Here is an 11,957-nt window from a genome sequence, read left to right as displayed (position 1 = left end):
ACCTCCAAAACAAAGGTCATGTGGTTTGGTAAGAAGAATGCCCCTCTCACCACAGGTGTGATTACTACCTCTGAGGGTTTAGAGCTTGAGGTAGTCACCTCATACAAGTACTTGGGAGTATGGCTAGATAGCACACTGTCCTTCTCTCAGCACATATCAAAGCTGCAGGCTAAAGTTAAATCTAGACTTGGTTTGCTCTATCGTAAATCACTCCGCTTTCACCCCAGCTGCCAAACTAACCCTGATTCAAATGCCCATCCTACCCTTGCTAGAATACGGATACATAATTTATAGATCGGCAGGTAAGGGTGCTCTCGAGCGGCTAGATGTTCTTTACCATTCGGCCATCAGATTTGCCACCAATACTCCTTATAGGACATATCACTGCACTCTTTACTCCTCTGTAAACTGCTCATCTCTGTATAACCGTCGCAAGACCCATTGGTTGATTGATGCTTATTTATAAAACCCTCTTAGGCCTCACTCCCCCCTATCTGAGATACCTACTGCAGCCCTCATCCTCCACATACAACACCCGTTCTGCCAGTCACATTCTGTTAAGGTCCCCAAAGCACACACATCCCTGGGTTGCTCGTCTTTTCAGTTCGCTGCAGCTAGCGACTGGAACGACCTGCAGCAATCCCTCAAACTCAGTTTTATCTCAATCTCTTCATTCAAAGACTCAAGCATTTACTCTTACTGACAGTTGTGGCTGCTTTGCGTGATGTATTGTTGTCTCTACCTTATTGCCCTTTGTGCTGTTGTCTGTTCCCAATAATGTTTGTACCATGTTTTGTGCTGCTGCCATGTTGTGTTACTACCATGTTGTTGTCATGTTGTGTTGCTACCATGCTGAGTTGTCATGTGTTGCTGCCTTGCTAAGTTGTTGTCTTAGGTCTCTCTTTATGTAGTGTTCTGTTGTATCTCTTGTCGTGATGTGTGTTTTGTCCTATATTTATACACTACCGGTCAAAAGGTTTTGAACACCTTCTCATTCAAGGGTTTTTCTTTATTTTTGCTATTTTGTACATTGTAGAATAATAGTTTAGACATCAAATCTACGAAATTACACATATGGAATCATGTTGTAACCAAAAGCATTGTCACGCCCTGACCATAGAGAGCTGTTTATTCTCTATGTTGGTTAGGTCGGTGTGTGATTAAGGGTGGGTTATCTAGGGGAATTATATATCTATGTTGGCTTGGTATGGTTCCCAATCAGATGCAGCTGTTTATCATTGTCTCTGATTGGGGATCATATTTAGGTAGCCATTTCCCCATTGTGCTTTGTGGGATCTTGTCTAGGTATAGTTGCCTGTGAGCACTATTTTGAGCTTCACGGTTCGGTTATTCGCATTATTGTTTTTTCCTCTTTGAGTTTTCTATTCCAAATAAAAGGATGGAAACATACCATGCTGCGCCTTAGTCCAATCATTATGACGAACAAGGTTTTCCTCTGGGATTTTGCCTGTGCCTAGCTCTATTCTAAAACATTTCCAAGATGGCGTAGCAGTGTGTTTTGTCTTGTCCCGTCTTGTCCTGTGTAAATAGTTGCTTTCATAATTTTTTTTCCGTATATATTTCATATATATTTGAATCACTCTTTCCATCTGCGGACTGAATATACTTTCCTGCAATCCACCTCACCCAATGTGGTACGGATCTGCTATTTTTATACTTTAGAACCGGAACCCCCATCAGAAGCTAGCCAGCTAACTAGCTAGTAGGCAGTTAGCCACTGCTAGCGGTCTTCACTGTTAACACGGACACCAGCCAGCTTCTGCTCGGTCAATACCTGCCAGTTTGCACAGAGCGATATCCCCCCAGAGCATATCAGACTGCTTTTTCTCTATCACATCACCGGATTCCTACTGCAAGCTCTGGACCAGTACACCGGAGCTAGCAAGCTGCAACCTGAGTGGCTATTGCTGGCTAACGCCTCTGTCCCGAAGCAAGCCCCAGTTAGCCTTGAGCTATCCTCGAGTTAGGCCCATCTCTCGGCTAGCCGAAGAGGTCTTCCAGCTAATTCTTGGGCTACAATACCTCTTTTGCCAATTGGCCTGGACCCTTTTTGCCAACACTGAGCCCCACCGATCCATCACAACTGGTCTGCCGACGTAATTGTCCGAGGAGGTTTCAACAGGCTTTTCCTTTGCGACTTCGCCGTAGACCCATCTGCTATCCCCGGCCCGCTAGCTTTCGGAATCGCCGTGTCTCCAGCTCGCCTAGCGTAGTAGCAACTACCGAACGGCTCCCTGACCCACCTATTGCTGCTCATTGGACCCCATGATCACTCGGCTACACATGCCTCTCCCTAATGTCAAAATGCCTTGTCTACTGCTGTTTAGGTTAGTTATTATTGTTTTATTTCACTGTAGAGCCCCCAGCCCCACCCTACATGCCTTAGATGGCTCTTTTGTCCCACCCCCTGGAGACTTCACCTAGCTTAGTTGGTGCCTCCAGAGACACTACCGCTCTCATCATCACTCAATGCCTAGGTTTACCTCCACTGTATTCACATCCTACCATACCTTTGTCTGTACATTATGCCCTGAATCTATTCCACCACGCCCAGAAATCTGCTCCTTTAATATCTCTGTTCCCAACGCACTAGACAACCTGTTCTTATAGCCGTTAGCCTTCAGCCGTACCCTTATCCTACTCCTCCTCTGTTCCTCTGGTGATGTAGAAGTTAAGCCAGGCCCTGTTTCCCCAAGCACCACACCTATTCCCAGGCCCCAGGTACTCTTATTTGTTGACTTCTGTAACCGTAAAAGCCTTGGTTTCATGCATGTTAACATCAGAAGCTTCCTCCCAAAGTTTGTTTTATTTACTCCTTTATCACACTCTGCCTACCCTGATGACCTAGCCGTGTCTGAATCCTGGCTTAGGAAGGCCACCAAAAATTCTGAAATTTACATCCCCAACAACAACATTTTCCGACAAGATAGAACTGCCGAAGGGGGTGGAGTTGCAATTTACTGCAGAGATCTACTGTTATACTATCCAGGTCTGTGCCCAAATGATTTTAGCTTCTACTTTTCAAAATCCACCTTTCTAGAAATAAGTCCCTCACTGTTGCCGCTGTTATAGACCCCCCTCAGCCCCCAGCTGTGCCCTGGACACCAAATGTGAATTGATTGCCCCCCATCTATCTTCAGAGATCATATTGTTAGGTGACCTAAACTGGGACATGCTTAACATCCCGGCCGTCCTACAATCTAAGCTAGACGCCCTCAATCTCACACAAATTATCAAGGAACCTACCAGGTACAACCCAAAATCCATAACCATGGGCACTCTCATAGATATCATCCTGACCAACTTACCCTCTAAATACACCTCTGTGGTCTTCAACCAGGATCTCAGCAATCACTGCCTCATTGCCTGCGTCCGTAATGGGTCCGCGGTCAAACGACCACCCCTCATCACTGTCGAATGCTCCCTAAAACACTTCAGCAAGCAGGCCTTTCTAATCAACCTGGCCCGGGTATCCTGGAAGGATATTGACCTCATCCTGTCAGTAGAGGATGCCTGGTTGCTCTTTAAAAGGGCTTTCCTCACCATCTTAAGCATGCCCATTCAAAAAAAATGTAGAACTAAGAACAGATATAGCCCTTTGTTCACCCCAGACTTGACTGCCCTTGACCAGCACAAAAACATCCTGTGGCGTACTGCATTAGCATCGAATAGCCCCCGCGATATGCAACTTTTCAGGGAAGTCAGGAACCAATATACACAGTCAGTTAGGAAAGCAAAGGCTAGCTTTTTCAAGCAGAAATTTGCATCCTGTAGCTCTAACTCCAAAAAGTTCTGGGACACTGTAAAGTCCATGGAGAACAAGAGCACCTCCTCCCAGCTTTTTTTTTATTTTTATTTTTTTATCCCCTTTTCTCCCCAATTTTCGTGGTATCCAATCGCTAGTAATTACTATCTTGTCTCATCGCTACAACTCCCGTACGGGCTCGGGAGAGACGAAGGTCGAAAGCTATGCGTCCTCCGAAGCACAACCCAACCAAGCCGCACTGCTTCTTTAACACAGCGCGCCTCCAACCCGGAAGCCAGCCGCACCAATGTGTCGGAGGAAACACCGTGCACCTGGCCCCCCTTGGTTAGCGCGCACTGCGCCCAGCCTGCCACAGGAGTCGCTGGAGCGCGATGAGACAAGAAAATCCCTACCGGCCAAACCCTCCCTAACCCGGACGACGCTGGCCCAATTGTGCATCGCCCCACGGACCACCCGGTCACGGCCGGCTGCGACAGAGCCTGGGGGCGAACCCAGAGACTCTGGTGGCGCAGTTAGCACTGCGATGCAGTGCCCTAGACCACTGCGCCACCCGGGAGGCCAGTTCTGCATTTTTTGAACGGAGCATGCTTGTCTAATATGGTGAGGAAGTAACTTTTAAAGAATGACCAGGCATCCTCAACTGACGAGATGAGGTCAATATCCTTCCAGGGTACCCGGGCCAGGTCGATTAGAAAGGCCTGCTCGCAGAAGTGTTTTAGGGAGCGTTTGACAGTGATGAGGGGTGGTCGTTTGACCGCGGACCCGTAGCGGATACAGGCAATGAGGCAGTGATCGCTGAGATCTTGATTGAAGACAGCAGAGGTGTATTTGGAGGGCAAATTGGTCAGGATAATGTCTATGAGGGTGCCCATGTTTACGGATTTAGGGCTGTACCTGGTGAGTTCCTTGATGATTTGTGTGAGATTGAGGGCATCTAGCTTAGATTGTAGGACTGCCGGGGTGTTAAGCATATCCCAGTTTAGGTCACCTAACAGAACAAACTCTCAATTCACAGATGGTGTCCAGGGCACAGCTGGGAGCTGAGGGGGGTCGGTAGAATGCGGCAACAGTGAGATACCTATTTCTGGAGAGATTAATTTTTTAAATTAGAAGTTAGAACTGTTTGGGCATAGATCTGGAAAGTATGACAGAACTTTGCAGGCTATCTCTGCAGTAGATTGCAACTCCTCCCCCTTTGGCAGTTCTATCTTGACAGAAAGTGTTATAGTTGGGTATGGAAATCTCAGAATTTTTGGTGGCCTTCCTAAGCCAGGATTCAGACACGGCAAGGACATCAGTGTTGGCAGAGTGTGCTAAAGCGGTGAGTAAGACAAACTTAGGGAGGAGGCTTCTGATGTTGACATGCATGAGACCAAGGCTTTTTCGATCACAGAAGTCAACAAATGAGGGTGCCTGGGGACATGCAGGGCCTGGGTTTACCTCCACATCACCGAGGAACAGAGGAGTAGTAGGATGAGGGTGTGGCTAAAGGCTATCAAAACTGGTCGCCTAGAGCGTTGGGGACAAGGAATAAAAGGAGCAGATTTATGGGCGTGGTAGAATAGATTCTGGGCATAATGTGCAGACAGGGGTATGGTGGGGCACGGGTACAGCGGAGGCAAGCCCAGGCACTGGGTGATGATAAGAGAGGTTGTATCTCTGGACATGCTGGTCTCAATGGGTGAGGTCACCGCATGTGTGGGAGGTGGGACAAAGGAGGTATCAGAGGTACGGGGAGTGGAACTACTGGCTCCATTGCAAACCAAAACAATGATAACTAGCCTGAACAACAGTATACAAGGCATATTGATATTTGAGAGAGACATACAGTAAGGCATAAAGTAATTGCAGGTCTTGATTGGGAGAGCTAGCTAAAACAACAGGTGAGATAACAGCAGCTAGTCAGCTAACACAGCAACAGCAGGTAAAATGGCGATGACTAGGCAGAGAGGGTCGGATTAACTACACACAGAGCCTGAGTTAAAACACAGAGCCGACAGATAAAACACAAATAAACAGAATGGAGTACCGTGAATTAATGGACAGTCCAGCAGGCATCAGCTATGTAGCCAAGTGATCATAGTGTCCGGGGGGCAGCCGTAGATGGAGCAGGGAAGCCGCCACTACGCTAGCACGCGGCGTTTAAAGTTAGTAGCCCGGGGATGGTCTGCTCAGACCGAGGGGGTCTGCTCAGACGGAGGCCGGTTGAGGGCACAGCGGATGGGGTATTCGTTGGCAGACCAGACGTGGTGGTGCGGCGGGGTGCCGTGTCGACAGAGAATCCAAGCCAGATGGCGAAAGAGGTATTGTAGAATTTTGTTTGCTAACTGGTGCTAGCTTCGTGGCAGTGGCGCTAGCTGCAAGCTAGCTGTGAGGATCAGAAGTAGTGGCTCAGGGATTACGGCAGGAATCCGGCGTTGTTGTGGAGAGACAGTCCGATGCTGGTAAATTGGTGAGTAATATCCAGGCTAATAACAGGGCTGGTGTCTGTGCAGAAGGTAAAGGCTGCTAGCAGTGGCTAAAAATGACTAAATAGCTTGTAGCTGATTAGCTGGTTAGCTACTGGGGGTTCTTGAATGTGTTCCAGAGTTAAAAAAGTAAAAAAAATAATAGCGATTCCGTATCACATTGGGTGAGGTAGGTTACCGGAAGGTATAATCGAATTAAAAATCGAAAAGAGATAGAAAACAAAATTAAAATATATACAAAAAATACGGAAAATACAAAAGTACACGAGAGGACGAAACAAAACACGCCTACACTGCTACGCCATCTTGGACAAAGAACTAATTGACACCAACTTCATACAAGCTCAACTTTCCTTCTCCTCGCAGCCTCTCCTCGAATACCTTATGGTGAAGTCCCTCAGCAGGTTCCTTCCTCTCCGGCAACTGAGTTAGGAAGGACACCTGTATCTTTGTAGTGACTTGGTCTATTGATACACCCTCCAAAGTGTAATTATTAACTTCACCACGCTCAAAGGGATATTCAATGTATGTTTTTTATTTACTAATCTACCAATCGGTGCACTTCTTTGCGAGGCATTGGAAAACTTTCCTTGTCTTTGTAGTTGAATCTGTATGTGAAATACACTGCTCGACCGAGGGACCTTACATATAATTGTATGTGTGGGGTACAAAGATGAGGTAGTCAAGTTAAACAGTCCATGCAACTTATTATGTGACTTGACAAGCAAGTTTGTAGTCCTGAACTTATTTAGGCTTGCCATAACAAAGCAGTTGAAGACTTATTGAGTCAAGTTTCAAGTTTAATTTTTAATTAATTTGTAAGAATATCGAAAAACATAAATCCAATTTGACATTATAGGGTATTGTGTGTTGGCCAGGGACAAGCAAAACTCAATTTAATCCATGTAAAATTCAGGCTGTAACATTTGGAAAAAGTCAAGAGGTGTGAAGGCTTTCTGAAGGCACTATATTTCTACCTTGTGGACACTAAGTGATAATTGTGAGGGTGACACATGGATGATCCTTTCCTGTCTGTCTCACTATCTGCCTGGCCAACACCCATTCACAGAAGCATTGTAGACTCCAGGACATGTTCGTCACTATGCTGTATAGTGCCACACCCAAATCAAAAAAGGAAAAAGACTGCTCATTCATAGAAAAAGGTAGGAATCCAACTGTAGTAATGCGATACAATATTAAATAATATATTCCTATTATTGTTTGTCCTGTATGTGTATACAATGTGTGTGTGTGTGTGTGTGTGTGTGTGTGTGTGTGTGTGTGTGTGTGTGTGTGTGTGTGTGTGTGTGTGTGTGTGTGTGTGTGTGTGTGTGTGTGTGTGTGTGTGTGTGTGTGTGTGTGTGTATCACAGAGCCCCAGGTCTCTCAGATGTTGGATGACATCACTGTCTCACACCATATTGCTCTTCCACTCTTCCTCTCCTGCTGAGGGATATGTAGGACAGAGAGAGAGAAAAAGAGACACTCACACACACAAACAGACAGAGGAAATAATAATGGCGGTGTCTAATGCGGATATGATGTGTGGTGATGGCACATTAACGACAGGACCCCTGACAGCAGCACACATCGCCAGAACAAAAGACAGCAACACTTTTAATTCAATGACAATTGTTGGAGTTAAACAATGGCCCTCGCTACAGAGGTTTAATTAAGGGTGAGAAAGATGAGTCTGTCTGCACTTCACCTCAACGGATTTCTGTTTTTGCTGGACAAAAAGAAGAGCTACTGTAGAGAAAAATAAAAGTAATTTCGGCTCACTGCAAATACAAGTTCATATACTGTAGTTCAAATATAAAAATGTAGCTTACAGGTTCTTAAAAAATATATACTGTAAACAGTGCCTTCAGAAAGCATTGTTGTGTTACAAAGTGAGATTAAAATTGATTTAATTGTATTTTTTGTCAACAATCTACACAAAACACTTTTTCATTTCAAAGTGGAAGAAAAATTCTAACATTTTGTAAGAAATTCATGAAAAATAAAATAGCAATATATCTTGATTTAAAGTTTTCAACCCCCGAGACAATACATGTTAGAATCACCTTTTGGCAGCTATTACAGATGTAAGTTTTCAAAGTAAGTCTCTTAGAGCTTTCCACACCTGGATTGTGCAACATTTGTACATTTATTATTTTCTAAATTCTTCAAGCTCTGTTAAATTGGTTGCTGATTATTGCTAGACAACCATTTTCAGGTAGGTTTAAGTCAAAACAGTAACTCAGCCACTTAGGAACATTCACTGTCTACTTGGTAAGCAACCCCATTGTAGATTTGGTCTGCTGAAAGGTGAATTCCTCTCCCAGTGTCTGGTGAAAAGCAGACTGAACCAGGTTATCCTCTAGGATTTTGCCTGTGCTTAGCTCCATTCCATTTATTTTTTATCCAGAAAAACTCCCCAGTCCTCAACGATTACAAGCATACCCATAACATACCCACTATGCTTGAAAATATGGAGAGTGGTACTCAGTAATAAGTTTAATTAATTTTTCCTAAACATAACACATTGTATTCAGGACAAAAAGTGAATATTTTTTAAACTATTAATTTAGTGCCTTGTTGCAAACAGGATGCATGTTTTGGAATATTTTTATTCTGTACAGGATTCCTTCTTTTCACTCTGTCAATTAGGTTAGTATTTTGGAGTAACTACAATGTTGTTGATCCATCCTCAGTTTTCTCCTATCACAACCATTAAATTCTGTATCTGTTTTAATGTCACCATTGGCCTCATGGTGAAATCCCTGAGCAGTTTCCTTCCTCTGTGGCAACTGAGTTAGGAAGGAAGCCTGTATCTTTGTAGTGACTTGGTGTATTGATACACAATCCAAAGTCTAAATAATAACCTTATCATGCTCAAAGGGATATTCATTGTCTTTTTAAAAATGTTTACCTATCTAACACACGGGCCCCGTGTGGCTCAGTTGGTAGAGCATGGCGCTTGCAACGCCAGGGTTGTGGGTTCGATTCCCACGGGGGGCCAGTACAAAAAAAATATGAATGTATGTACTTGTAAGTCGCTCTGGATAAGAGCGTCTGCTAAATGGCGTAAATGTAAATGTAAATGTAACAAATAGGTGGCCTTCTTTGCAAAAACCTCCCTGGTCTTTGCAGTTTAATCTGTGTTTGAAATTCACTATTCAACTGAGGGACAATTATCTGTATGTGTGTGGTTCAGAGATGAGGTAATCATTCAAAAATCATGTTAAACACAATTATTGCACACAGAGTCCATGCAACTTATTTTGTGACTTGGTAAGCAAGTGTGTACTCCTCAATTTATTTAGGCTTGCCATAACAAAGGGGTTGAATACATATTGACTCATTTCAGCTTTCCATTTTTTATTATTTGTAAAAAAAAAAAATTTACTTTGACATTATGGGGTAATGTGTGTAGGCCAGTGACAAATACGTCTAATTTCAATCCATTTTAAATTCAGGCTGAAACACAACAAAATGTGGAGAAATTCAAGGCGGGGTGTGAATAGATTACTGAATGCATTTTACATCTCTTATCCAGAGTGACTTACAGATAGACTAATGTGTTAGACTATATTGACAAATCAATCATACTTATTTTATTTCACTTTTTGGGGAAAAGGGTGTACTGGTTCTGGGAGGGAGTCCATATCTTGTAGCCTACATGCTCACTTGTTAACAATCATGTTTAAGGCTAATATGTAGATATTTTTGAGTGGACACCCCTTAAAATTGGTGGATAAATAATAAAGGTCGCTGACAAGTATATAAAATGCATCACACAGCCATCCAATCGGCATAGACAAACAGTGGTAGTAGAATGGCCTTGCTGAAGAGCTCAGTGACTTTCACAGGATGCCACCTTTCCAACAAGTCAGTTCCTCAACTTTCTGCCCTGCTAGAGCTGCCCCGGTCAACTGTAAGTGCTGTTATTGTGAAGTGGAAATGTCTAGGAGCAACAACGGCTCAGCCACGAAGTGGTAGGCCACACAAGCTCACAGAACGGGACCCCCGAGTGCTGAAGCGCGTAGCGTGTAAAAATCGTCTGTCCTCGGTTGCAACACTCACTACCGAGTTCCAAACTGCCTCTGGAAGCAAGGTCAGCACAAGAACTGTTTGTCGAGGGCTTCATGAAATGGGTTTCCATTTCCAGCCACACACAAGCCTAAGCTCACCATGCACAATGCCAAAGGAGGTCCATACAGAAATGATTTGTCGAGATTGGTGTGGAAGAACTTGACTGGCTTGCACAGAGCCCTTACCTCAACCCCATCCAACACCTTTGGGATGAATTGGAATGCCGACTGCGAGCCAGACCTAATTGCCCAAAATCAGTTCACGACTTCACTAATTCTCTGGTGGCTGAATAGAAGCATGTCCCCACAGCAATGTTCTAACATCTAGTGGAAAGCCTTCCCAGAAGAGTGGAGGCTGTTATAGCAGCAGAGGGGGACCAACTTCACTAGGGTAGGGGGCAGCATTCAGAATTTTGGATGAAAAGCGTGCCCAAATTAAACTGCCTGCTACTTAGGCCCAGAAGCTAGGATATGAATATAATCAGTAGATTTGGATAGACAACACTCTAGTTTCCAAAACTGTTACAATAATGTCTGTGAGTATAACAGAACTGATATGGCAGGTGAAAACCTGAGGAAAATCCAACCAGGAAGTACTATTATTTTGAAAGGCTGTTTTTCCATTGAAAGTCTATCCACCATACAAAGATTTAGGACCCAGTTCACGATATCTATGGCTTCCTCTACATGTGGCCAGTCTTTAGGCATTGTTTCAGGCTTTTACTCTAAAAAATGAGGGCGATACAGCACTTTCAATGAGAGGCCAGTGGAAATTTTCAGCCATGAGTCCTGCGCATGATCGGGAGCGCGCATTTCTTATTTCTCCTTTTCTATTGACGAAGATTTTGTCTGGTTGAAATGTTATTGATTATTTATGTTAAAAACAACCTGAGGGTTGATTTTAAACATCGTTTGACATGTTTCTACTAACTTTCAATGTACTTTTTTGACTTTTCGTCTTGATGTTGAGAGCGCGCATTGTGCCTTTGGATTTCTGAACCAAACGCACCAACAAAACTGAGGTTTTTGGACATAAAGAGGGACATTATCGAACAAAACAAACATTTATTGTCTAACATAGAGACCTCGAGTGCCACCAGATGAAGATCATCAAAGGTAAGTGATTCATTTCAATGCTATTTCTGACTTTTGTGAGCCCTCTCCTTGGCTGGAAAATGGCTGTATGGTTTTTGTGGCTAGGCGCAGACCTAACATAATCGCGTCTTGTGCTTTCGCCGTAAAGCCTGTTTGAAATCTGACACAGCGGTTGCATTAAGGAGAAGTTTATCTTTAAATGTATATTAAACACTTGTATCTTAGATCAATGTTTATGATGAGTATTTCTGTAATGTAATGTGGCTCTCTGCACTTTCACCGGATGTTTGTTTGAGACAATGCATTTCTGAACATAACGCGCCAATGTAAACAGAGATTTTTGGATATAAATATGAACTTTATCGAACAAAACATACATGTATTGTGTAACATGAAGTCCAATGAGTGCCATCTGATGAAGATCATCAAAGGTTAGTGATTAATTTAATCGCTGTTTCTGACTATTGTGAGACCTCTCCTTGGCTGGAAAATGGCTGTATGGTTTTCTGTGACTAGGCGCTGACCTAACATA

At 43.8% G+C, this 11,957-nt stretch overlaps 1 non-coding gene across 1 annotated transcript; it reads left to right on the top strand.

Moving 5' to 3' along the window:
* Window positions 1–9,182: 9,182 nt before the first annotated feature.
* trnaa-ugc (transfer RNA alanine (anticodon UGC)) lies at window positions 9,183–9,258 on the top strand. Its single transcript has one exon. It is a non-coding gene; the product is annotated as a tRNA-Ala (tRNA).
* The last annotated feature ends 2,699 nt before the right edge of the window (window positions 9,259–11,957 follow it).

The sequence above is a fragment of the Salvelinus fontinalis genome, chromosome 14 (assembly GCF_029448725.1).
Source record: "Salvelinus fontinalis isolate EN_2023a chromosome 14, ASM2944872v1, whole genome shotgun sequence".
NCBI classification, from domain to species: domain Eukaryota; kingdom Metazoa; phylum Chordata; class Actinopteri; order Salmoniformes; family Salmonidae; genus Salvelinus; species Salvelinus fontinalis.
This window is presented reverse-complemented; position numbering and strand designations above follow the sequence as displayed.